This window comes from Manis javanica, chromosome 1 (genome assembly GCF_040802235.1).
Source record: "Manis javanica isolate MJ-LG chromosome 1, MJ_LKY, whole genome shotgun sequence".
Taxonomy (NCBI): domain Eukaryota; kingdom Metazoa; phylum Chordata; class Mammalia; order Pholidota; family Manidae; genus Manis; species Manis javanica.
The window spans coordinates 191,148,808-191,174,288 of NC_133156.1; the positions used below are offsets into that span (position 1 = coordinate 191,148,808).

The window sequence follows — 25,481 nt, forward strand, 5'->3', positions numbered from 1 at the left end:
TCCACTGAATCTCCTGAAATTTACTATTTGGACTTTTAGCCCCTCCTTGGAGGCTATGCCTATTGGGTGAATTTTTCCCCCAGCTCTCATGACTCCTAACTTGGGCTATTGGCGATGGGATTCTGGAATACTTCATGGATGGCTAAGGTTACATCACTCACGATGAATGCAAACTGAAGGGGAATGGACAATACAGTGTTCAAAACAGAGAGATAGAGAGCAAGATAATCAGTAAGTGTGCTATGAGGAAAATATAAGGATAATTCAGTCTAAGTAACCAATGCAAGTACTGGTCAGTTTTTTAATGAATTGGCATTTTGATTTACAAGTCATCCCTGGTTAAGTGAATTCTCTAAGGTTTAATCACCTTAGATGAACTTCAAAATAAGGAATTTAAGAGCTTGAGGATTAGGATCCTGAAAAAGGAAATAGCAATTATTGGACTCCAGCATAAAGACTCTACCAAGAAACAATCTTAAGTGTACAAAAAAAAAAAAAGAAGAAGAAGAAAAGTTAGTATTATGGTGTTGATAACAGCTACTTTGTTGGGTGCTTACCATGTACCAAGTATTTTACATGAATCATCTTAGTCCAACAACCCTAAAAATTTGGTATTTTACTGATGACCAAGGCTGAGAAAAATTAATTGCCTCGAGTCACACTGCTAGTATTTGGAGAACTGGGATTTGAATTCAGATTTCTTTAAAAAGCTCACATTCTTCTCTATATATTATGTTAATATATCATCAGTATAATAGGAAACTGGGCAGCCCTTAAAATGATGACTGTATTGATACAGAAGAAAATGTATATGGAAAATGTAAATGCTATAATATAAAAACAAATATTCAATGGCCTTATGATCATTTGTATAAGGGAACTCAGAGAAATTTAAAAGGTTGCCACTTTAGAGTAATGAGATTATGCTTTGATAAATTTATACAAAGTATTTCTTTTTTTGGAGCTTTTATAAATTTTTTTTTAAATTTTAGTTTTCATTATTGTATACAGAAATAAGATTGACTTCCATGGGTTGACCTTGCATCATTATCATGCAGCTTTGCTAAATTCACTAGTTCTAGATTTTTTTTTTGTATATTCTTTGGAGTTTTCTTTGTAGACAATCACGTCATCTGCAAATAGGGAAGGTTTTATTTCTTCCTTTCAATCTGTATGCCTTTTTTTTTCCTTGCCTCCACTATATAGGACTTCCAGTAGGCAGTTGAATAGTAGTGAGATAAGACAACTTTGACTTGTTCTTGACCTTAAGGGTAAGCATTCAGCTTTTCATCAAGTACAGTGTTAGATGCAAGATTTTTGAAGATCATGTTTAGGAAAATCCTTTCTATCACTAGTCTGAGAATTTTTTTAATCATGAATCAATGCTTAACTTTTCAAATTGTTTTGCAACATCAATTAATATAGTCATGTGATTTCCTTTAGACTGTTAAAACTGATAGATTACATTGACTTTCCAACATTAAATCAGCCACACATTCTCAGAATAACCTTCCCTTGGTCATAACGATTCATTTTTTTATATTACTGGATTGAATTTTCAAATACTTAGTTGAAGATTTTTCTATGGTCATAAGGGACAATTATCTGTAGTTTTCTTGTAATATTTTTGGTTTCAATATCGGGGTGACAAGGGACTCAAAATGAATTGGGACTTTTCCCTTTTAATGACTGTTTTATGTTGGGTGAATTTTGATAGTTTTGGTTTTTGAGGAATTGGTTGGTTCCTGATAAGTTGAACCAGTCTCCCTAGGCCTCGCCTCTTACTCCTCCACAGTCCCAGGCCGGCCGTGAGCCAGGCTTCGTAGGAAAAACTCCCTTAACTACACCGGCCGGCTAGTAACCGGTACAAGGAAAATTAACCCAGAGCTTCTCCAGGACATTGATCACTCCCCCTTGCTCCGCCCCGCTCTGAGACGCGCGCAACCGCAAGGACGACCTGGGGGCGGCGGGGCGCCTCTGCGCAGGCGCGCGGTCGCGTCCCGCCCGTAGTGGCGCGTCGGACCCGAGGAGCTGCGGACCAATCAGAGCGTGCCTCGCCTCTACACCCCCGGGCTCTGCCGCGCCTCCCTTCTCTTTTCCGGTCGGCGATCAAACACTATAGTCCTTTCGCCGGTGTTTCCCTCACAGCCTTCGCTGTAGTCGTCCTCTATAGGAACTGCCTTCCGAGGGACGGCCTCGAAGCCCCTCCTGAGGGGAAGTTGGGGAGAAGTTGGCAAGACAGGGGAAAGCTTTTTCAAGGAAAACCCTTCACCTTCCCCTCCCACACTCATCTTAGGAGAGAAACGTCCCTAGACTTCGCTCAGGTTAATAGCTGATGTGTTGAAAGAGGTTCTAGTTGTTCTTTGAAATGGTAAGAGCTTTCTTCCTCGTGAGGTAATGGGGCGTTCGTGCGTTACCCAGAGTTCCCGCGGTTCCGCCTGGCGGGTTCTGGTCGCTGTGCTTCCTGGGTGATGGGGGGCCACGCTCCCGCGTCCGGCAGCCCCATCACTCTACCCACTCTCCCCCACCAGCGGGATCCTGACCCACTACCGGTTTTCTTCTCAAATTAGTAACTAATTTCCTTGTGTTTTTTGACTGTAAGAATACTGCTTTTTAAAAAAAATGCCTGCTCCTTGCGAAACTGCCCAATAGTACATAAAAGTATTAAGGAAAGTTAAACTCACCTCAGATCTTGTCACTCGAAATACCGGTATTAGCATACTACTGTATAAACTTGGAGACTTTTCTTATATACACGTAGTTTTGTTTTTTACTAGGCAAGTGTGAGCATGTTACGTTCTCCCCATGGCTAATATCTTTCATATAATTAAAATAGATAAGATAATCATTTTTAATAGCTATATGTAATGGCATTTAATGGCTGTATGGGTATAATTTGTTCAATCCTTAAATAGTTGGACTTGAGTTATTAGTTTTTCACAATAATACTAGGTGGTTATTATACATAAATCTGTACATGCCTCCTTTATTACAATAAATTAATAGAAATATAATTACTGGGAATGCACATTTCTAAGATTCTAGACCATGTTACCTGACTGTCCCCTCAAAATGCATTTACTACTTTCCTACTAACGAATGACAGCTGTGGCTGTATCTCCTTGCTAATCTTGAGTATTGTCAATCTTGAGATGGTGATACATACCTCCTTTTAAACATCTTCTGCCATCTTGTTTGACTTTGTATTTTGTTGACTAAGTGTAAAACAAACATCTTTCATATATGTGTGGGCTCTGTATTTGTGAGTTACCAATTCATGATTTCTGCCTATTTTTAAGTTGAAATATTTACAATAAAAAATTACAGTTGTTTTTTACATATTAGGAATATTAACTTTTTGTCAGAAATATAATTACAAATTTTCCCATTTTTAAAAATTCATCTTTTAATATGGCCTGTGATTTATTTGCTGAAGGAAGCTTTTCTTTCTCTCTTTTTTTTTGTTTGGGTATTTTCTTTCTTTTCTTTTTAATTTTTTTTTTGGTATCATTAATTTACAATTACATGAGGAACATTGTTTACTAGACTTCAACCTTCACCAAGTCCCCTCCACAAACCCAATTACAGTCACTGTACATCAGCTAGTAAGATGCTGTAGAATCACTACTTGTCTTTTCTGTGTTGTACAGCCCTCTCTGTGCCTCCCCCCACATTATACATGCTAATCTTAATGGCCCCTTTCTTCCCCACCCCTTATCCCCCCCTTCCCACCCATCCTCCCCAGTCCCTTTCCCTTTGGTAACTGTTAGTCCATTCTTGGGTTCTGTGATTCTGCTGCTGTTTTGTTCCTTCAGCCACATATGAGTGAAATCATTTGGTACTTGTCTTTCTCCACCTGGCTTATTTCACTGAGCATAATTCCCTCTAGCTGCATCCATGTTGTTGCAAATGATAGGATTTGTTTTCTTCTTATGACTGAATAATATTCCACTGTGTATATGTACCACATCTTCTTTATCCATTCATTTACTGATGGACACTTAGGTTGCTTCCATTTCTTGGCTATTATAAATACTGCTGCGATAAACATAGGGGTGCATCTGTCTTTTTCAAACTGGGCTGCTGTGTTCTTAGGGTAAATTTCTGGAAGTGGAATTCCTGGGTCAAATGGTATTTCTATTTTGAGCTTTTTGAGGAACCTTCATACTACTTTCCACAATGGTTGAACGAATTTACATTCCCATCAGCAGTGTACGAGGGTTCCCCTTTCTCCACAACCTTGCCAACATTTGTTGTTTGTCTTTTGGACGGTGGCGATCCTTACTGGTCTGAGGTGATACCTCATTTTGTTTTTAATTTGCATTTCTCTGATGATGAGCGATGTGGAGCATCTTTTCATGTGTCTGTTGGCCATCTGGATTTCTCCTTTGGAAAAGTGTCTGGTGTCTGTTCAGCTCCTCTCCCCATTTTTTAATTGGATTATTTGCTTTTTGTTTGTTGAGGGGTGTGAGCTCTTTATATATTTTGGATGTCAACCCTTTATCAGATTTTGATAACCATTTATGAATATATTCTCCCATACTGTAGGATGCCTTTTTGTTCTATTGATGGTGTCCCTTGCTGTACAGAAGCTTTTCAGCTTGATATAGTCCCACTTGTTCATTTTTGCTTTTGTTTCCCTTGCCTAGGGAGATATGTTTATGAAGAAGTCACTCACGTTTATGTCCAAGAGATTTTTGCCTATGCTTTTTTCTAAGAGTTTTATGGTTTCATGACTTACATTCAGGTCTTTGATCCATTTTGAATTTGCTTTTGTGTATGGGGTTAGACAGTGATCCAGTTTCATTCTCTTACATGTAGCTGTCCAGTTTTGCCAGCACCATCTGTTGAAGAGGCTGTCATTTCCCCATTGTATGTCCATGGCTCCTTTATCGTATATTAATTGACCATAAATGTTTGGGTTAATATCTGGAGTCTTAATTCTCTTGCACTGGTTTGTGGGTCTGTTTTTGTGCCAGTACCAAATTGTCTTGATTACTGTGGCTTTGTAGTAGAGCTTGAAGTTGGGGAGCGAGATCCCACTCACTTTATTCTTCCTTCTCGTGATTGGTTTGGTTATTCAGGGTCTTTTGTGGTTCCATATGAATTTTTGAACTATTTGTTCCAGTTTGTTGAAGAATGCTGTTGGTATTTTGATAGGGATTGCATTGAATTTGTAGATTGCTTTAGGCAGGATGGCCATTTTAACAATATTAATTCTTCCTAGCCAAGAGCATAGGATGAGTTTCCGTTTGTTAGCGTCCTCTTTAATTTCTCTTAAGAGTGTCTTGTAGTTTTCAGTGTATAGGTCTTTCACTTCTTTGGTTAGGTTTATTCCTAGGTATTTTATTCTTTTTGATGCAATTGTGAATGGAATTGTTTTCCTGATTTCTCTTTCTGTTAGTTCATTGTTAGTGTATAGGAAAGCCACAGATTGCTGTGTATTAATTTTGTATCCTGCAAGTTTGCTGAATTCTGATATTCTAGTAGTTTTGGAGTGGAGTCTTTAGGGTTTTTTATGTATAATATCATGTCATCTGCAAATAGTGACAGTTTGACTTCTTCCTTAGCAATCTAGATTCCTTGTATTTCTTTGTTTGGTCTAATGCTGTGGCTAGGACCTCCAGTACTATGTTGAATAACAGTGGAGAGAGTGGGCATCCCTGTCTTGTTCCCGATCTTAGAGGCAATGCTTTCAGCTTCTTGCTGCTAAGTATGATGTTGGCTGTGGGTTTATGATATATGGCCTTTATTATGTTGATGTACTTGCCCCCTGTACCCATTTTGTTGAGAGTTTTTAGCATGAATGGATGTTGAATTTTGTCAAATGCTCTTTCAGTATTTATGGAGCTGATCATGTGGTTTTTGTCCTTCTTTTTGTTGATGTGGTAGATGACGTTGATGGATTTTCTAATGTACCATCATTGCATCCCTGAGATGAATCCCACTTCATCATGGTGTATGATCCTCTTGATGTATTTTTGAATTTGGGTTGCTAATATTTTATTGAGTATTTTTGCATCTATGTTCTTCAGGGATATTGTTCTGTAATTTTCTTTTTTGATGGGGCCTTTGCTTGGTTTTGGTATTAGGGTGATACTGGCTTCATATACTGAATTTGGGAGTGTTCCCTCCTCTTCTATTTTTTGGAAAACTTTAAGGAGAACGGGTATTATGTCCTCTCTGTATGTCTGATAAAATTCTGAGGTAAATCCATGTGGCCTGGAGGTTTTGCTCTTGGGTAGTTTTTTTGATTACCACTTCAATTTCATTGCTGGTAATTGGTCTGTTTAGATTTTCTGTTTCTTCCTTGGTCAGTCTTGGAAGGTTGTATTTTTCTAGGAAGTTGTCCATTTCTTCTAGGTTTTCCAGCTTGTTAGCATATAGATTCTCATAGTATTCTCTAATAGTTCTTTGTATTTCTGTGGGGTCCATCGTGATTTTTCCTTTCTCATTTTGTTGATGTGTGTTGATTCTCTTTTTCTAGTAATAAGTCTGGCTTGGGGCTTACTATTTTGTTTATTTTCTCGCAGAACCAGCTCTTGGTTTCATTGATTTTTTCTATTGTTTTATTCCTCTCAATTTTATTTATTTCTTCTCTGATATTTATTATGTCCCTCCTTCTGCTGACTTTAGGCCTCATTTGTTCTTCTTTTTCCAATTTCAATAATTGTAACTTCATACTATTCATTTGGGATTGTTCTTCCTTCTTTAAATATTCTGGATTGCTATATACTTTCCTCTTAGAACTGCTTTTGCTGTGTCCCACAGAAGTTGGGACTTTGTGTTGTTCTTGTCATTTGTCTCCATATATTGCTTGATCTCTATTTTAATTTGGTCATTGATCCATTGATTATTTAGGAGCATGTTGTTAAGCCTCCATGTGTTTGTGAGCCTTTTTGCTTTCTTTGTACAATTTATTTCTAGTTTTATCCCTTTGTGGTCCAAGAAGTTGGTTGGTAGAATTTCAATCTTTTTGAATTTACTGAGACTCTTTTTGTGGCCTAGTATGTGGTCTATGCTGGAAAATGTTCCATGTGCATGTGCACTTGAGAGGAATGTGTACCCTGCTGCTTTTGGGTGTAGAGTTCTGTAGATGTCTATTAGGTCCATCTGTTCTAGGTGTGTTGTTCAGTGCCTCTGTGTCCTTACTTATTTTCCGTCTGGTTGATCTGTCCTTCAGAGGGAGTGGAGTGTTGAAGTCTCCTAGAACAAATGCATTGCATTCTATTTCCTCCTTTAATTCTGTTAGTATTTGTTTCACATATATTGGTGTTCCTGTATTGGGTGCATCTATGTCTATAATGGTTATATCCTCTTGTTGGACTGAGCCCTTTATCATTATGTCATGTCCTTCTTTATTTCTTGTTACTTTCTTTGTTTTGAAGTTTATTTTTTCTGATACTAGTACTGCAACACCTGCTTTTTTCTCCCTGTTGTTTGCATGAAATATCTTTTTCCATCCCTTGACTGTTAGTCTGTATATGTCTTTGGGTTTGAGGTGCGTCTGTTGTAAGCAGCATTTAGATGGGTCTTGCTTTTTTATCCATTCTGTTATTCTGTCTCTTTTGATTGGTGCATTCAGTCTATTTACATTTAGGGTGATTATTGAAAGATACTACCTATCGTCATTGCAGGCTTTAAATTCGTGGTTACCAAAGGTTCAAGGTTAGCTTCTTTTAACTGCTAACTGAACTCGCTTATTGAGCTATTATAAACAGTCTGATGATTCTTTATTTCTCTCCCTTCTTATTCCTCCTCCTCCATTCTTTATATATTAGGTGTTTAATTCTGTGCTCTTTTGTGTTTCCTTTGACTGCTTTTATGAGTAGTTGATTTTATTTTTTGCCTTTAGTTAGTATTTGGTTGGTCTGCTTTCTTTGCTGCGATTTTATTTTCTCTGGTGACATCTATTTAGGCTTAGGAGTGCTTCCATCTAGGGCAGTCCCTCTAAAATACACTGTAGTGGTGGTTAGTGGGAGGCAAATTCCCTTAACTTTTGCTTGTCTGGGAATTGTTTAATCCCTCCTTCATATTTAAATGATAATCATGCTGGATATAATATCCTTGGATCAAGGCCCTTCTGTTTCATTGCATTAAATATATCATGCCATTCTCTTCTGGCCTATTAGCTTCCTTTTGAGAAGTCTGATGATAGCCTGATGGATTTTCCTTTGTAGGTGATCTTTTTTCTCTCTTTGGGTGCCTTTAATACTCTGTCCTTTTCCTTGATCTTTGCCATTTTAATTATTATGTGTCTTGGTGTTGTCCTCCTTTGGTCCCTTCTGTTGGGAGTTCTGTAGACTTTTGTGGTCTGAGAGACTATTTCCTCCCCTAGTTTGGGGAAGTTTTCAGCAATTATTTCTTCAAATATACTTTCTATCCCTTTTCCTCTCTTCTTCTTCTTCTGGTATTGTTCCATTTGGATTGGTCACACAGTTCTCTTAATATTCTTTCATTCCTGGAGATCCTTTGATCTCTCTTTGCCTCAGCTTCTCTGTGTTCCTGTTCTCTGATTTCTATTCCATTAACAGCCTCTTGCACTTCATCCAGTCTGCTCTTAAGTCCTTCCAGAGATTGTTTTGTTTCTGTATTCTCCCTCCCAACTTTATCCGTTAGCTCTTACATATTTCTCTGAAGCTCCATCAGCATGGTTATGACCTTTATTTTGAATTCTTTTTCAGGAAGGTTGGTTAAATCTATCTCCCCAAGCTCCTTCTCAGGGGTTGTCTGGGTAAGTCTGGACTGAATCAATTTCTTCTGCCTTTTCATGGGCAGTTGTTGTGTGTGTCAGCTAGGAGAACAAAGTCTCTTCCCGCTTGCTGGTCACCTTCCTCTTCTGTGAGAATGGCAACCCATAGTGGCTTGTGCTGGGCAGCTGCGCACCAGTGGGGCCTCTGAGTCTGGCCCGGGTGGCTGCGGAGGAGGCTCTGGGTTGTTGCTGTGGATGTGGCCACTCTCAGGCTGCTCCCCTGCTATGGTGGGGCCGCGCCGGAGGGGGAATGGACGGGAGGCTGTTTATCACCATGAGGGACCTCAGAGCTGCACTGCCTCTCGGAGGCTTAGGGTGCCCAGAATTCCCCAGGATTCCCAGCTGCTGAGCTGAGTGTACCGGTATGCTTCCATCCAGCTGTGATGCCTCTGTCCCTTTAAGACTTTCAAAAAGCACTCGCTTTTCTTTTGTCCCAGGGGCACCGGCTGTGGGGACCCACTCACAGGTTTTACTGTTCTGCTTCCCTAATATCCAGCATGCCACGCACTGTGTGTCTGTGCTCCCGGTGCAGATGACTAGGGCTGGGTATTTAGCAGTCCTGGGTTCCCTCTCCCTCCCTGCTCCTACTCCTCTCCTCCTGCTGGGGAGCTGTGGTGGGGGAGCACTTGGGTCCCACTGGGCCACAGCTTGTATCTTACCCCCTTTGTGAGACGCTGAATTCTTGCAGATGTAGATGTTGCCTGGCTCTTGTACTATATCTTCTGGTCCCTCTTTCAGGAATAGTTGTCATTGTTGTATTTTCAAAAATATATATGGTTTTGAGAGATTTCCGCTGCCCTACTCATGCTGACATCTTGGCTCCTTCTTTCTCTTTAAAAAAATTTTTTTTATTAAGGTATTATTAATATACACTCTTATGAAGGTTTCACATGAAAAAAACAATGTGGTTACTACATTTACCCATGTTATCAAGTTCCCACCCATACCCCAATGCAGTCACTGTCCATCAGTGCAGCAAGACACCACAGATTCACTGTTTGCCTTCTCTGTGCTTCACTGTTTTCCCTGTGAGCCCCACACATCATGTGTACTAAACATAATACCCCTAAATCCCCTTCTCCATCCCTCCTGATGCACCCTCCCACACCCCTCCCTTTTGGTAACCACTAGTCCCTTTTTGGAGTCTGTGAGTCTCCTGCTATTTTGTTCCTTCAGCTTTGCTTCATTGTTATACTCCACAAATAAGGGAAATCATTTGGCACTTATCTTTCTCCACCTGGCTTATTTCACTGAGCATAATATCCTCCAGCTCCATCCATGTTTTTGCAAATGGTAAGATCTGTTTCTTCCTTATGGCTGAATAGTATTCAGTTGTGTATATGTACCACATCTTCTTTATCCATCATCTACTGATGGACACTTAGGTTCCTTCCATATCTTGGCTATTGTAAATAGTGCTGCAACAAACATAGGGGTGCATGTGTCTTTTTGAATCTGAGAAGTTGTATTCTTTGGGTAAATTCCAAGGAGTGGGATTCCCGGGTCAAATGGTATTTCTATTTTTAGTTTTTTGAGGAACCTCCATATTGCTTTCCACAATGGTTGAACTAGCTTACATTCCCACAAGCAGTGTAAGAGGATCTCCTTTCTCTGCATCCTCACCAGCATTTGTTGTTCTTAATCTTTTTGATGCTGGCCATCCTTACTAGTGTGAGGTGATATCTCATTGTGGTTTTAATTTGCATTTCCCTGATGATTAGTGATGTGGAGCATCTTTTCATGTGTCTGTTGGCCATCTGAATTTCTTCTTTGGAGAATTGTCAGTTCATATCCTCTGTCCATTTTTTAATCAGGTTATTTGCTTTTTGGGTGTTGAGGCATGTGAGTTCTTTATATATTTTGGATGTTAACACCTTGCCAGATATGTCATCTACAAATATATTCTCCCATACTGTAGGATGCCTTTTTGGTCTGTTGATGGTGTCCTTTGCCGTACAGAAACTTTTTAGTTTGATGTAGTCCCATGAGTTCATTTTTGCTTTTGTTTCCCTTGCTCAAGGAGATGCATTCCGGAAGAAGTTGCTCATGCTTATATTCAGGAGATTTTTGCCTGTGTTGTCTTCTAAGAGTTTTATGGTTTCATGACTTACATTAAGGACTTTGATCCCTTTCAAGTTTACTTTTGTGTAGCTTTCTCTCTTTTTAACGACTTCTATACAGGAAAATTTCTATTTGCAGAAAAAAAGGAAATCTAGCAAAAAGGAAGAATGTATGATACTAGATGGACTAAAATAGAAATAATAAATTACATTAATCTCTAAGTTATTTGTAGATTATCAGTTCCAATTAAAAATGCAAAGACACTTCATAGATCTTAAGAAAATACTAAAATTCACTTGAAAAAAATTAAATGGCCATAACTTTGAAAGAAAGTTAATTATGAAAGGGGGAGGGAAGCAGGGTAGAAAAGAATGAACTATCGTGACATGATGTGTAGGCTAAATAGACAATAAGGAGTACAAGAAAAAGTACATGATAAGCTTATATGAAATATACCATAGAATTATATATGTACAATTTTGTACTATAATAAACTATATAGAATTAATCAAAATCTGAACCCATAAATAAGTGTAAATGAATGGACATTTACATGATGAAGTTTTGCATCTTTATGTAGGCATATCAATTATTTTTATCCTTTATGTTTCCAGCTTTGATCTCATGCTTACCTGTGTATATTCTGGCATATTTTTAAAAATATTTCAATATTTAATCCATCTGAAATTCATTGATGAGAGGGAAGGGAAGAATATATCTTGACTTTTTTTTTCTAAACAACTTGGCTGGTTGTCTCATGACATTTATTGAATACTCAATCTTCTCTATAAATTTTAAATGGTGCCTTTATGCAGTATAAATTTCCATATGTACTTTATTTTCTGTTCCATTGGTTTGTTACTAGATAGTAATATTGTTTCAATGTACTTTTTAATTATTTTTAAATTTCTGGTAGAGTAAATCCCTGCTTAATAAACTTCTCTTACAGAGTTTTTTGAAAAAGAGTTGTCTTCTAAATGTATATTTGATATACAGATCTTCCTTGACTTACAATGAGTTATATCCCCATAAACCCATCATAAGTTGAAAATCCTGCAAGTCAAAATGCATTTAATACACCTAGTCTACTGAACGCCACAATTTAGCCTAACCTACTTTAAATGTGCTCAGACCACTTACATTAGGCTACAGTTGGGCAAAATCATCTAACCCAGTCTATTTTATAATAGTGTTGAATATCTCATGTAATTTATTGAGTACTGTATGGAAAGTGGAAAACAGAATGGTTGTATGGGTACAGAATAGTTATAAGTGGATCTGTTCACCCTGGTGATCACATGACTGACTGACTGTGAGCTCTTGGTTGCTGATGCTGTACAGCATCATGAGAGTATCCTAGTACTTATCACTAGCCTGGGAAAAGATAAAAATTCAAAATTTAAAGTACAGTTTCTCCTGAATGTGTAGTGCTTTCACACTCTTATAAAGTCAAAAAATCATAAGCTGAACCATTGTAAGTCAGGGACTATGTTTATATAAAAGAAAATTTTGTAATATATGTAAAGTTAAAAACGTAATATGAAACAAACTGCCAACCTAAGATCTAGAACATTATCAATCACTTGAATCCATCTATATGCTCTTCCCTTTTTACTCCTGTCATTCTCTCCATAGACAGTGTTCCTCCATAGTAACCTTAAACTCATTTTGTCAAATTTAAAAAGTTGTGATTTTGATTGGAATTGCATCAATTTTATAATTAATTTAAGGAAAATGGACATCTTTATAAAAAATAAGTACATGTGTAGTTTTACTGAGTACTTTAGTTGTGTTAATTCATTTAATCCACATCACAACTCTTATTATCACCTTCATTTTACAGATGAGGAAACTGAGCATAAAGAGTGAATAACTTGTCCAAGGTCAAGCAGCTAATTAGTAAGTGGCAAAGTCAAAAGCCAAACTCAGGAAGTTTGGCTCTGAGCCTATGCTGTTAACCTCTATGTTACATTGTCTTTCCACACTATGGAATCTGTTCATCTATAATGGATATGCCATTCAGTTTGCCTGCCTCACTCCCCCATGTCCCAGTCTCTATCCTTATCTCTTGTTAATGAGCAGATACCCACTTGACCCTTCCCTCCCTTCCCCTGCCATAGTTGATTAGAATAGGGGTAGGTGAAAAACTGATTCAAGCCAGTCCACTCAGATTCTCTTTCCCAGAAATTTATAATTAGTCTTACCTGATCTCTTGACCTAGAAAGTGATGACAGGGTAAAGCAGGGAGAGATGTTTGGCTTACAGGTAGTGCAGAGAAAGCAGGCCAGCAGAGACAGGCAGATACACATAGAAAAACAAAGCTAAGAAGTCCCATGATCTCAGAAGATGGTGAGTTGGGTAGCTGCCTGGGGTTCTGGGGCTTTCTAGGTCCTGGTTTGCCTCTCCTGAGGCCCTACTGCCCTTTCTGCTCTTGGGGATCTACATAAAGCATCTCTCTTCCTTCAAAAAAACTTTCAGGTTAAGCTCACCAGAATGACTTCTGTTTCTTTCATAACCAAATATGCCATCTAAAAACATGTGAACCTCTATTTACATACGGTTTAAAAAATCTCAGTCTCTATTTACATAATTTTTATTTTGCAATTTCCCAGTAGCATATTTTTTACATAGATTCTGTACTTTTCTTGTTCATTCCTACGTATATTTTAGGAGTTTCTTGCTCTTTACAATGATAATATCTGTTTATTGTTGTCTCCTTTATATCTTAATACACAAAAATTTTACTTTCATCAGTTCAGACTGCCACATATCAAAGGCTTGTAAATGTGATATTAGTCTTTCAAATGTGTTTCAAAATATGTTTTCCACGAGATGTATTTTTTAGTTCTATACTTTGAATTGTTCTGATGGTGATTCATGTGAAGATGACGATGATTCATCTTATGGAAATGAGCCACAAGGATCCCATGAAAGTACAGAATATCCTGATGTAAAAAGAAAGTCTCATACGAATAGCAACATTGAATTCCCAATAATATTTAGCTGATATTAAAACATAAAATGAGCCATACACAATAGTAAACTTAAAATTAATTAAAGACCTAAATGTAAGACATGAAACCATAAAACTCTTAGAAGAAAACATAGGCAAGAATCTCTTAAATGTAAGCCTGAGCAAGTTTTTTCAGAACACATCTCCTGGGCAAGGGAAACAAAACAAAAAATGAACAAGTAGGACTATTTCAAACTAAAGAGCTTCTCTACAGCAAAGGACACCATCAACAGAACAAAATGCAACCTACAGTATGGGAGAATAAATTCATAAACTATCTGATAAGGTGTTAACATCCAAAATATATAAAGAACTCATAAACATTAATACCAAAAAACAAATAACCTGACTAAAAAATGGGCAGAGGACCTGAACAGATGTTTTTGCCAAAGAAGAAATACAAATGGCCAATGGGCACGTGAAAAGATGCTCCACATTACTAATCATCAGGGAAATGCAAGTCAAAACCATGAGTTATCACCTCACACCAATTATAATAGCCACAATCCAAAAGACAAGAACTAACAAATGTTGGTGAGGATGTGGAGAAAAGGAAACCCTCCTACACTGTTGGTGGGAATGTAAGTTGGTGCAGCCACTGTGGAAAGCAGTATGGAGGTTCCTCAAAAAACTAAAAATAGAAATAGCATACAACCCAGTAACTGCACATCTAGGAATTTACCCAAATAAAACAAAATTCCTGATTTGAAAAGATATATGTACCCCTATGGTATTGCTGCATTATTTATAATAGCCAAGTTACAGAAGCAACCAAAGTGTTCATCAGTAGATGAATAGATAGAGAAGAGGTGGTACACATATACAGTGGAATACTATCCAGCTGTAAAAGAGAAGTCCTGTCATTTGCAACAACATGGTTGGACCTAGAAGGTGTTATGCTAAGTGAATTAAGCCAAGTGGAGAAAGGCAAATACTATATGATTTCACCTACTTGTGGAATTTTAAAATGAACAAAACAGCAGTAGATCCATAGACACTGAAAAGTGACTGGTGGTTACCATGGGAGAGGGGTTTGGGTAGGTGGATGGGAGTGTGGGGGGATGAAAGGGCACAAAAATCTCAATCATAAAAGTCACAGGGATAGTAGTACAGCATAAAGAATATAGCCAATGATTCTGTAACATCTTCCTATGTTGACAGATAGTAACTGCATTAACAGGGGTGAAGATTAATAATATGGGTAACTGCTAAACCACTGTGTTGTATACTTGAAACCAATATAAGATTATATATCAACTATACTTTAATAAAAACCATAAAATGAAGAAAGTTATTTTTAATAAGACCAATTTTTCAGGAGTAGAGGGCATTAGTTGGATAAATATTTTGAATACAGTAGGCAAAAAAACAGAGATTAAGAGAAATTGTTATTTTACCCTTGATATAGGCACATAATCCTTTATCCAAATTCTTTGGAACCAATGTGTTTCAGAACTCAGAATTCTTGGAATTTTAGATGGGAATATAATGCACATACATTTTTTTTCTTTTTGGCTGTGTGGGTCTGGCTTGATCTTTCTTCTTTGTTAAGGTGTAAGTCACATGCTATACAATCCACCCATTTAAAGTATAAAGTGAGTGTTCTTTAATATATTCACTGGGATTTGCAATCATCACCATATCTAATTTTAGAACATTTTAGTCTTTTCTAAAAGAAACCTAGTACCTGTTAGCAGTTACTCCCATTTCTCAACCCCTTTCCCCTAGTCCTACTCATATACCTTTTTTTCTGTAATGCCTCAGCAGGATCTGGAGCATCATGTTACAATCAAATATATTACTGTTTCTGTAACAAAAATGCATTAGTATTAACCCTAATTAGGATAATAAAGGCTATATAACCTATATAATAGCCACACATCTGTTCAGGTCAGATTTTGCTGCCAATTGAGTTTGCCTCAAAGTTAAGGAAGACTTTAGGTTTCTAGAGCTTTTTGTTGATGTTGGAATTTTAGATAATGGTTTATACACCTGTGCAAACAAGTATGTTCAGATTTCAACATCTGACTGGCTCTGGGGGGGTCAGTTGTGATTTCAGATGTTCAGTCTGAAGGCAAAAGAGTACACTTTTAGAAAAACAAAATACAGACTTTGAAGTAATTATTGAAAAAGTAATGGGCAAAGTATCTTAGTTTGCATACTTGACCTTTGTCATCATTTCAGTGTGTGATATTTTGGTTGAAAAAAATTGCAATAAACACTAACACTTCCAGCAAATACTTGCCATATTTTTCCTTAAAACCATCAATGAAGAGGTCCTTAGTGTTTTCATCTTTTATTTCTCCCACATTAAGAAGCACTTCCTTCTAAATATCCTATGTCTATAAAGATACTGTTTCAGTTGAGTCCTTTAAAGTAAAAGAATTAAGAAATCTATTCAGTCATCATATACATTGAGTGCTTACTCTGTCAGATGTGGTAGGTGCTGAAGATACAGTCTGGTGGAAGAAAAGCACACATAAATAGGACATTACAGTAACGTGATAAGTGATGTGATTGGGTAAGTACAGTGTGCCATAGATCATGTTCTGGGGTGAGGGAAGGGCTGAAGGTTAAGAAATTAGGCAAGTGAATGGGGGAGGGGGAAAATGTTTAACAGTGATTTTCCAAGTGTGGCTCATGGACAAGCAACATCAACATTACCAGGGAGCTTGTCAGAAATGCAGATTCTCAGGCCCTGTCCTGACCAACTGAATTAAAAACTCTGAGGTTGGAGCAAATTTATAGTCTGTCTACATTCTAAGTACAATGTACAAAACAATCTCTGCTCTTGGGAAACTTAGTTTAATAAACAAATACATATAGATGTTGGGTAAAAAATGCTGTGACACAACATGGATGACTCTTCAGGGAATTATGCCGAGTAAAAAAAAGTGAATCCCAAAAGAATACTGTATGATTCCATTTATATACAATTCTTGAAATAATAAAACTATCAAAATTAACAAATTAGTGGTTGCTAGGGATGGAGTAGAGGTTGTAGGGAAGTTGGTGTGGCTATAAAGTGGCAACGTGAATCCCTGTGGTTATGGACAATGTAAATTGTCCTGCATCTTGACTGCATCAATGTCAATATATGATACTGTACAACAGTTTGTAAAATGTGACTATTTGGGGGAACTGAGTAAAGGGTACACAGAATTTCTGTATTATTTTTTACAACTACATATGAATCTGCAATTATTTCAAAATAATTTTTTTTTATTTTGGTATTATTAATCTACAATTACATGAAGAACATTATGTTTACTGGGCTCCCCCCTTCACCAAGTCCCCCCCCAACATACCCCTTCACAGTCACTGTACATTTGCATAGTAAGATGCTATAAAATCACTACTTGTCTTCTCTGTGTTCCACAGCCCTCCCCGTGCCCCCCATGCACTATACATGCTAATCTTAATGCCCTCTTTCTTTTTCCCTGCCCTTATCCCTCCCGTCCCTCCCATCCTCCCCAGTCCCTTCCCCTTTGGTAACTATTAGTCCATTCTTGGGTTCTGTGATTCTGCTGCTGTTTTGTTCCTTCAGTTTTCCTTTGTTCTTATACTCCACATATGAGTGAAATACTTTGGTACTTGTCTTTCTCCACCTGGATTATTTCACTGAGCATAATACCCTCTAGCTCCATCCATGTTGTTGCGAATGGTAGGATCTGTTTTTTTCTTATGGCTGAGTAATATTCCATTGTGTATATGTACCACATCTTCATTATCCATTCATCTACTGATGGACATTTAGGTTGCTTCCATATCTTAGCTATTGTAAATAGTGCAACGATAAGCATAGGGATGCATCTGTCTTTTTCAAACTGGAGCGCTGCATTCTTAGGGTAAATTCCTGGAAGTGGAATCCCTGGGTCAAATGGTATTTCTATTTTGAGCATTCTGAGGAACCTCCATACTGCTTTCCACAATGGTTGAACTAATTTACATTCCCACCAGCAGTGTAGGAGGGTTTCACTTTCTCTACAACCTTGCCAACATTTGTTGTTGTTTGTCTTTTCGATGATGGTGATCCTTCCTGGTGTGAGGTTATATCTCATGGTGGTTTTAATTTGCATTTCTCTGATGATTAGTGATGTGGAGCATCTTATCATGTGCCTGTTGGCCATCTGGATTTCTTCTTTAGAGAACTGTCTGTTCAGCTCCTCTGCCCATTTATTAATTGGATTATTTGCTTTTTGTTTGTTGAGGTGTGTGAGCTCTTTATATATTTTGGATGTCAATCCTTTATCGGATCTGTCATATATGAATATGTTCTCCCATACTGTAGGATACCTCTTTGTTCTATTGATGGTGTCCTTTGCTGTACAGAAGCTTTTAAGCTTGATATAGTCCCACTTGTTCATTTTTGCCTTTGTTTCCCTTGCCCAGGGAGATATGTTCATGAAGAAGTCACTCATGTTTATGTCCATGAGATTTTTGCCTATGTTTTTTTCTAAGAGTTTTATGGTTTCATGACTTACATTCAGGTCTTTGATCCATTTGGACTTTACTTTTGTGTATGGGGTTAGACAATGATCCTATTTCATTCTCTTACATGTAGCTGTCCAGTTTTGCCAGCACCATCTACTGAAGAGATTGTCATTTCCCCAGTATATGTCCATGGCTCCTTTATCGTATATTAATTGGCCATATATGTTTGGGTTAATGTCTGGAGTCTCTATTCTGTTCCACTGGTCTGTGGCTCTGTTCTTGTGCAAGTATCAAATTGTCTTGATTACAGTGGCTTTGTAGTAGAGCTGAAGTTGGAGAGTGAGATCCCCCCTGCTTTATTCTTCCTTCTCAATATTGCTTTGTCTGTTCGGGGTCTTTGGTGGTTCCATATGAATTGTTGAACTATTTGTTCCAGTTCATTGAAGAATGCTGTTGGTAATTTGATAGGGATTGCATCAAATCTGTATATTGCTTTGGGCAGGATGGCCATTTTGACGATATTAATTCTTCAGTCAGGAGCATGGGATGAGTTTCCATTTGTTAGTGACCTCTTTAATTTCTCTTAAGAGTGTCTTGTAGTTTTCAGGGTATAGGTCTTTCACTTCCTTGGTTAGGTTTATTCCTAGGTATTTTATTCTTTTTGATGCTATTGTGAATGGAATTCTTTTCCTGATTTCTCTTTCTGTTAGTTCATTGTTAGTGTATAGGAAAGTTACAGATTTATGTGTATTAATTTGGTATCCTGCAACTTTGTTGAATTCCAATATTAGTTCTAGTAGTTTTGGAGTGGAGTCTTTAGGGTTTTTTATGTACAATATCATGTCATCTGCAAATAGTGACAGTTTGAGTGCTTCTTTACCAATCTGGATTCCTTGTATTTCTTTGTTTTGTCTTATTGCCATGGCTAGGACCTCCAGTACCACATTGAATAACAGTGAGGAGAGTGGGCATCCCTGTCTTGTTCCCGATCTCAGATGAAAAGCTTTCAGCCTCTCGGTGTTCAGTATGATGTTAGCTGTGGGTTTATCGTATATGGCCTTTATTATGTTGAGGTACTTGCCCTCTGTGCCCATTTTGCTGAGTTTTTATCATGAACGGATGTTGAATTTTGTCAAATGCTTTTTCAGCATCTATGGAGATGATCATGTGGTTTTTGTCCTTCTTTTTGTTGATGTGATGGATGATGATGATGGATTTTCGAATGTTGTACCATCATTGTATCCCTGGGATGAATCCCACTTGGTCATGGTGTATGATCCTCTTGATGTATTTTTGAATTCGGTTTGCTAATATTTTGTTGAGTGTTTTTGCATCTACGTTCATCAGGGATATTGGTCTGTAGTTTTCTTTTTTGGTGGGGTCTTTGCCTGGTTTTGGTATTAGGGTGATGTTGGCTTCATAGAATGAGTTTGGGAGTATTCCCTCCTCTTCTATTTTTTGGAAAACTTTGAGGAGAACGGGTATTATGTCTTCTCTGTATGTCTGATAAAATTCTGAGGTAAATCTGTCTGGCCTGGGGGTTTTGTTCTTGGGTAGTTTTTTGATTACCATTTCAATTTCGTTGCTGATAATTGGTCTGTTTGGATTCTGTTTCTTTCTGAGTCAGTCTTGGGAGGTTGTATTTTTCTAGGAAGTTGTCCATTCCTCCTAGGTTTTCCAGCTTGTTGGCATATAGGTTTTCACAATATTCTCTAATAACTCTTTGTATTTCTGTGGGGTCCGTCATGATTTTTCCTTTCTCATTTCTGATTCTGTTGATGTGTGTTGACTCTCTTTTTCTCTTAGTAAGTCTGACTAGAGGCTTATCTATTTGGTTTATTTTCTTGAAGAACCAGCTCTTGGTTTCATTGATTTTTTCTATTGTTTTATTCTTCTCAATTTTATTTCTTTCCTTGATCTTTATTATGTCCCTCTGTCTGCTGACCTTAGGCCTCATTTATTCTTCTTTTTCCAATTTCGATAATTGTGACATTAGACTATTTATTTGGGATTGTTCTTCCTTCTTTAAATATGACTGGATTGCTATATACTCTCTTAAGACTGCTTTTGCTGCATCCCACAGAAGTTGAGGCTTTGTGTTGTTGTTGTCATTTGTTTCCATATATTGCTGGATCTCCATTTTAATTTGGTTGTTGATCCATTGATTATTTAGGAGCATGTTGTTATGCCTCCATGTGTTTGTGAGCCTTTTTGCTTTCTTTGTACAATTTACTTCTAGTTTTATACCTTTGTGGTCTGAAAAGTTGGTTGGTAGGGTTTCAGTCTTTTGGAATTTACTGAGGCTCTTTTTGTGGCCTAGTATGTGGTCTATTCTGGAGAATGTTCCAGGTGCACTTGAGAAGAATGTGTATCCCATTGCTTTTGGATGTAGACTTCTATAGATGTCTATTAGGTCCATCTGGTCTAGTGTGTTGTTCAGTGCCTCTGTGTCCTTACTTATTTTCTGTCTGGTGGATCTGTTCTTTGGAGTGAGTGGTGTGTTAAAGTCTCCCAAAATGAATGCATTGCATTCTATTTCCTCCTTTAATTCCATTAGTATTTGTTTCACATATATTGGTGTGCCTGTATTGGGTGCATCTATGTTTATAATGGTTATATCCTCTTGTTGGACTGAGCCGTTTATCATTATGTAATGTCCTTCTTTATCTCTTTTTACTTTCTTTATTTTGAAGTCTATTTTGTCTGATACTAGTATTGCAACACCTGCTTTTTTCTCTCTGTTGTTTGCATGAAATATCTTTCTCCATCCCTTGACTTTTAATCTGTGCATGTCTTTGGGTTTGAGGTGAGTCTCTTGTAAGCAGCATATAGATGGGTCTTGCTTTTTTATCCATTCTATTACTCTGTGTCTTTTGATTGGTGCATTCAGTCCATTTACATTTAGGGTAATTATTGAAAGATATGTACTTATTGCCATTGCAGGCTTTAGATTCACGGTTACCAAAGGTTCAAGGTTGGCTTGTTTACTACCTTACTGTCTGACTTAACTCGCTTATTGAGCAGTTATAAACACAGTTTGATGATTATTTCTTTCCCTTCTTTTTCCACCTCCTCCATTCTTCATATGTTGGGTGTTTTGTTCTGTGCTCTTTTTAGGAGTCTCCCATCTAGAGCCGTCCCTCTAAGATACCCTGTAGAGGTGGTTTGTGGAAGGCAAATTCCCTCAACTTTTGCTTGTCTGGAAATTGTTTAACCCTCCTTCATATTTAAATGATAATCGTGCTGGATACAGTATCCTTAGTTCAAGGCCCTTCTGTTTCATTGCATTGAATATATCATGCCATTCTCTTCTGGCCTGTAAGGTTTCTGTTGTGAAGTCTGATGATAGCCTGATGGGTTTTCCTTTGTAGGTGACCTTTTTTTCTCTCTGGCTGCCTTTAATACTCTGTCCTTGTCCTTGATCTTTGCCATTTTAATTATTATGTGTCTTGGTGTTGTCCTTTTTGGGTCTGGTCTCTCAGGAGTTCTGTGTGTGTCTGTAGTCTGAGCAACTATTTCCTCCCCCAGTTTGGGGAAGTTCTCAGCAATTATTTCTTCAAAGACACTTTCTATTCCTTTTTCTCTCTCTTCTTCCTCTGGTACCCCTATAATGTGAATATTGTTCCTTTTCAATTGGTCACACAGTTCTCTTAAGATTGTTTCATTCCTGGATATCCTTTTATCTCTCTATGTGTCAGCTTCTATGCGTTCCTATTCTCTGGTTTCTATTCCATCGGCCTCTTGTATCTTATCCATTCTGTTTATAAATCCTTCCAGAGTTTGTTTCACTTCTGTAATCTCCCTCTGGACGTCTGTAATCTCCCTCCAGACTTCATCCCTTAGCTCTTGCATATTTCTCTGCAGCTCTGTCAGCATGTTTATGATTTTTATTTTGAATTCTTTTTCAGGGAGACTGGTTAGGTCTGCCTCTGCAGATCCTTTCTCAGGTGTTGTTTGAATCATCTTGGACTGGACTAAATTTTTTTGACTTTTCATGGTGATAGCAGTGGCTGTAGGCAGGTTGTGGGTGTGTCAGCTGGGAGAAGAAAGTCCTTTCCTGCTTGCTGGATGCCTTGCCCTTCTCCGCTGCCTGTGAAGGTTACCCGCACTCCTGGAGCAGCCACAGTGTTAGTCTCCTTAGCTGCTGTGGGCGGGGTGTCTGTAAGAGCAGCACAGAGCCCTGCAGGGAGTGGAAGGTACACCAGGTGCGCTCCTCCGTGCTAGCAGCACCCCTGCCAGGCAGCTGTGTGGCAGCAGCGGCCTTTGGGGCTGGCCTGGGCGGCTGTGCATTGGGCTGGGATTCCAGTCAGCTTCTGGGTGTGTATCTGCTCCCTCTGGCTCCGCTGCAGGTACACATGGGCCCCTACCGGACTCCTCTGCCTCCACTGCTGCCGGTGCGTGCAAGCCCCACCTGGGGTGTTCGGTCGCGCTGCTGCAGGCTCGTACAAGCCTCTCCTGGTCTCCTCTGGCACTTTCAGTGCACGGATGTGCTCCCGGTCTCTTCTGGTGCCGCCGTCCCCGGCACGCGCTGCCACTCTTCCACTTCTGGGCCGGTGTGTCGGGGTCCGTGCCAGTTGGAGGAATGACTGGCATGCTGCTTAGTGCTGTGAGGGGCTTCAGAGCTGCACTGCATCCCCTGGGTTTAGGGCGCCTAAGTTTCCCCAGGATTCCCAGCTGCCGGCTAATTGTGCCAGGACAACTTCCTCCAGCTATGGGGTCCCTGACTCTTTAAGACTTGCAGAAAGCACTCTTTCTGGGGTGCCGGTTGCAGGGACATGCCCACAGGTTTTGCTTTTCCATTTCTCTGATATCCAGCTCCCCGTGTACCTTGTGTCTCCATTCTGAGTGCGGATTTCTAGAGCTGGTTGTTTAACAGTCCTGGGCTTTCACTCCCTCCCCGTTCCGACTCCTTTCTTCCTGCCGGGTTTTGGGGTGGGGTAACGTTCGGGTCCCACCTGGCCACTGCTTTTATCTTGCCCCCTTCGTGTGATGTTGAGTTCTTACAGATGTAGATGTATCCTGGCTGTTGTACTGCATCCACTGGTGTCTCTTTTAGGAATATTTGTATTTATTGTATTTTCATAAATATAGATGTTTTGGGGAGGAGATTTCCTCTGAACTACTCACGCTGCCATCTTCCCGTGATCCCCTCAAAATAAATTTTAATGCCAAGAATAATAAATTAGGGTAGGGGATCAAGAGAGATGAGGGTGTTTATGTGGAATAGTTAAGAAAGGCCTAGCTCATAAGGAAATTAGGGAATTATATATGAATATCTGTAGAGTATTAGAAGTACAAAGGCCCTTAGGTAGAATATCCTTGGTGTATGTGAGGAACAGCAAGGACACCATTGTGGATAGAGTAGGGTGAACCACAGTGAAAACTATAGGAAATGAGATCAGAGAGGTGCTGGAGATGGTGGTCTTAAAGACAGGTAATATAGGGGCTTACAGGCCACAGTTAAGGACTTTTCACTTCATTTGAATAAAAAGGGAAGCCATAGGAGAGTTTTAAGCAGAAAAATAGTGTGACTTAAGTTACATTTTTTTTTCTGAGAGGACATCTCTTACATTTATTGATCAAATGGTTGTTAACAACAATAAAATTCTGTATAGGGGACTCAATGCACAATCATTAATCAACCCCAAGCCTAATTCTCAACAGTCTCCAATCTTCTGAACAAATTCTTACATAGTGAATAAGTTCTTACATGGTGAACAGTGCAAGGGCAGTCATCACAGAAACTTTCGGTTTTGATCACGCATTATGAACTATAAACAATCAGGTCAAATATGAATATTCATTTGATTTTTATAGTTGATTTATATGTGAATCCCACATTTCTCTCTTATTATTATTGTTATTATTATTTTTTTAAGTAAAATATTGAAGTGGTAGGTAGATGCAAGATCAAGGTAGAAAACATAGTTTAGTGCTGTAAGAGGACAAATGTAGATGATCAGGTGTGTGCCTATAGACTAAGTATTAATCCAAGCTAGACAAGGGCAACAGAACATCCACGGATGCAGAAGATTTCTCTCAAAACAGGGGTGGTGAGGTTCTAAGCCTCACCTCAGTTGATCCCCAATTTCTCACCTGATGGCCCCCCTGCGACTGTGCCTGTCTTAGGTTGTTCCTCCCTTGAGGAATCTTACCCATCTCTGGCTAACCAGTCATCTTCTGGGGCCATACAGGGAAATGTAAAGTTGGTAAGTGAGAGAGAAGCAATATTGTTTGAAAAGGTTAGTTTTTTACTTCTTTACAGATTTATGCCCTGTGGCTTCTATGCCCAGCATTTGTCTTGAGGTATCTTTACCACTTGGAAGAATTATGATACTCGGTAATTTCGTTATGAGGCACGAGTTCTACTTAAGGGTTGTAATTAGGAAGGAAGAAAAAAAGCTATAGAAGTAGCAGATGGAAGAAAACATGGGAAGATTGATTATTTCTTTGACACATCTTCTTGTAGAGTAACATAGCATGTATAGGTTTTAAACTACTAATTAAATTGTGTGCACACATTAACATAATAGGAATACAGCTACATAACCAAAGCAGACCTATAATTACCAGCCATCTCCAGTGAAACCAAGAAAACCAGTTAGGCATCCTAGGCATTTGTAAAAACTTATCAATGATATGATGGATATTGTCTAACTGAATTTGAATAGTTTGAGAAAAATCAGACAGATTAAAACAACACATTCCTGGGAACTGTTCCCATCCCTTAAGTTACATTTTAAAAGTACCACTTCACTGGGTAAAAAACCAAGTAAGGGGGAACGTGAGATGATGGCGGTTTGGACTAAGGTGGCAGAGAAGGAGATAACGAGAATTAGTTGGATTTTGAATATGTTTTGTAGTATGGCTAATTGGATGTTCTGATGGATTAGATGTGGGTTAAGAGGGATTCTAAGGTTTGGGCCTGAGAAAATGGAAGAATGGTGTTTCTACATTTATGAAATGGAGATGAAGGAAGAATAGAAGACACAAGATTAACAGTCTATTTGAGGCATGTTGTGATCCTTGTAGACAGCCTAATGAAGATGTCAAATAGTTTGTTGGATATGTATACATGTCTGGAGTTTGGGTAGGAATTGGGCTAGATATATGAATTTGGAAGGCAGTAGCATATAGGTGACATTTAAAGTCTGGACTGGATGAGAACTCCAATGTAAGGAAGAAAAGAGGTCTATGGAGTGAGTTTTAAACACCAGTTTT

At 38.5% G+C, this 25,481-nt stretch overlaps 1 long non-coding RNA gene across 1 annotated transcript in view; it reads left to right on the forward strand.

Annotated features, from left to right (window-relative positions):
* Positions 1-1,455: 1,455 nt before the first annotated feature.
* Positions 1,456-25,481, forward strand: part of LOC140843391 (uncharacterized) — a 104,615-nt gene continuing 80,589 nt past the window's right edge. The window contains exons 1-2 of the long non-coding RNA XR_012121103.1: positions 1,456-2,371; positions 12,657-12,712. This is a non-coding gene — a long non-coding RNA (uncharacterized lncRNA). The remainder of the gene's footprint in view (positions 2,372-12,656; positions 12,713-25,481) is intronic.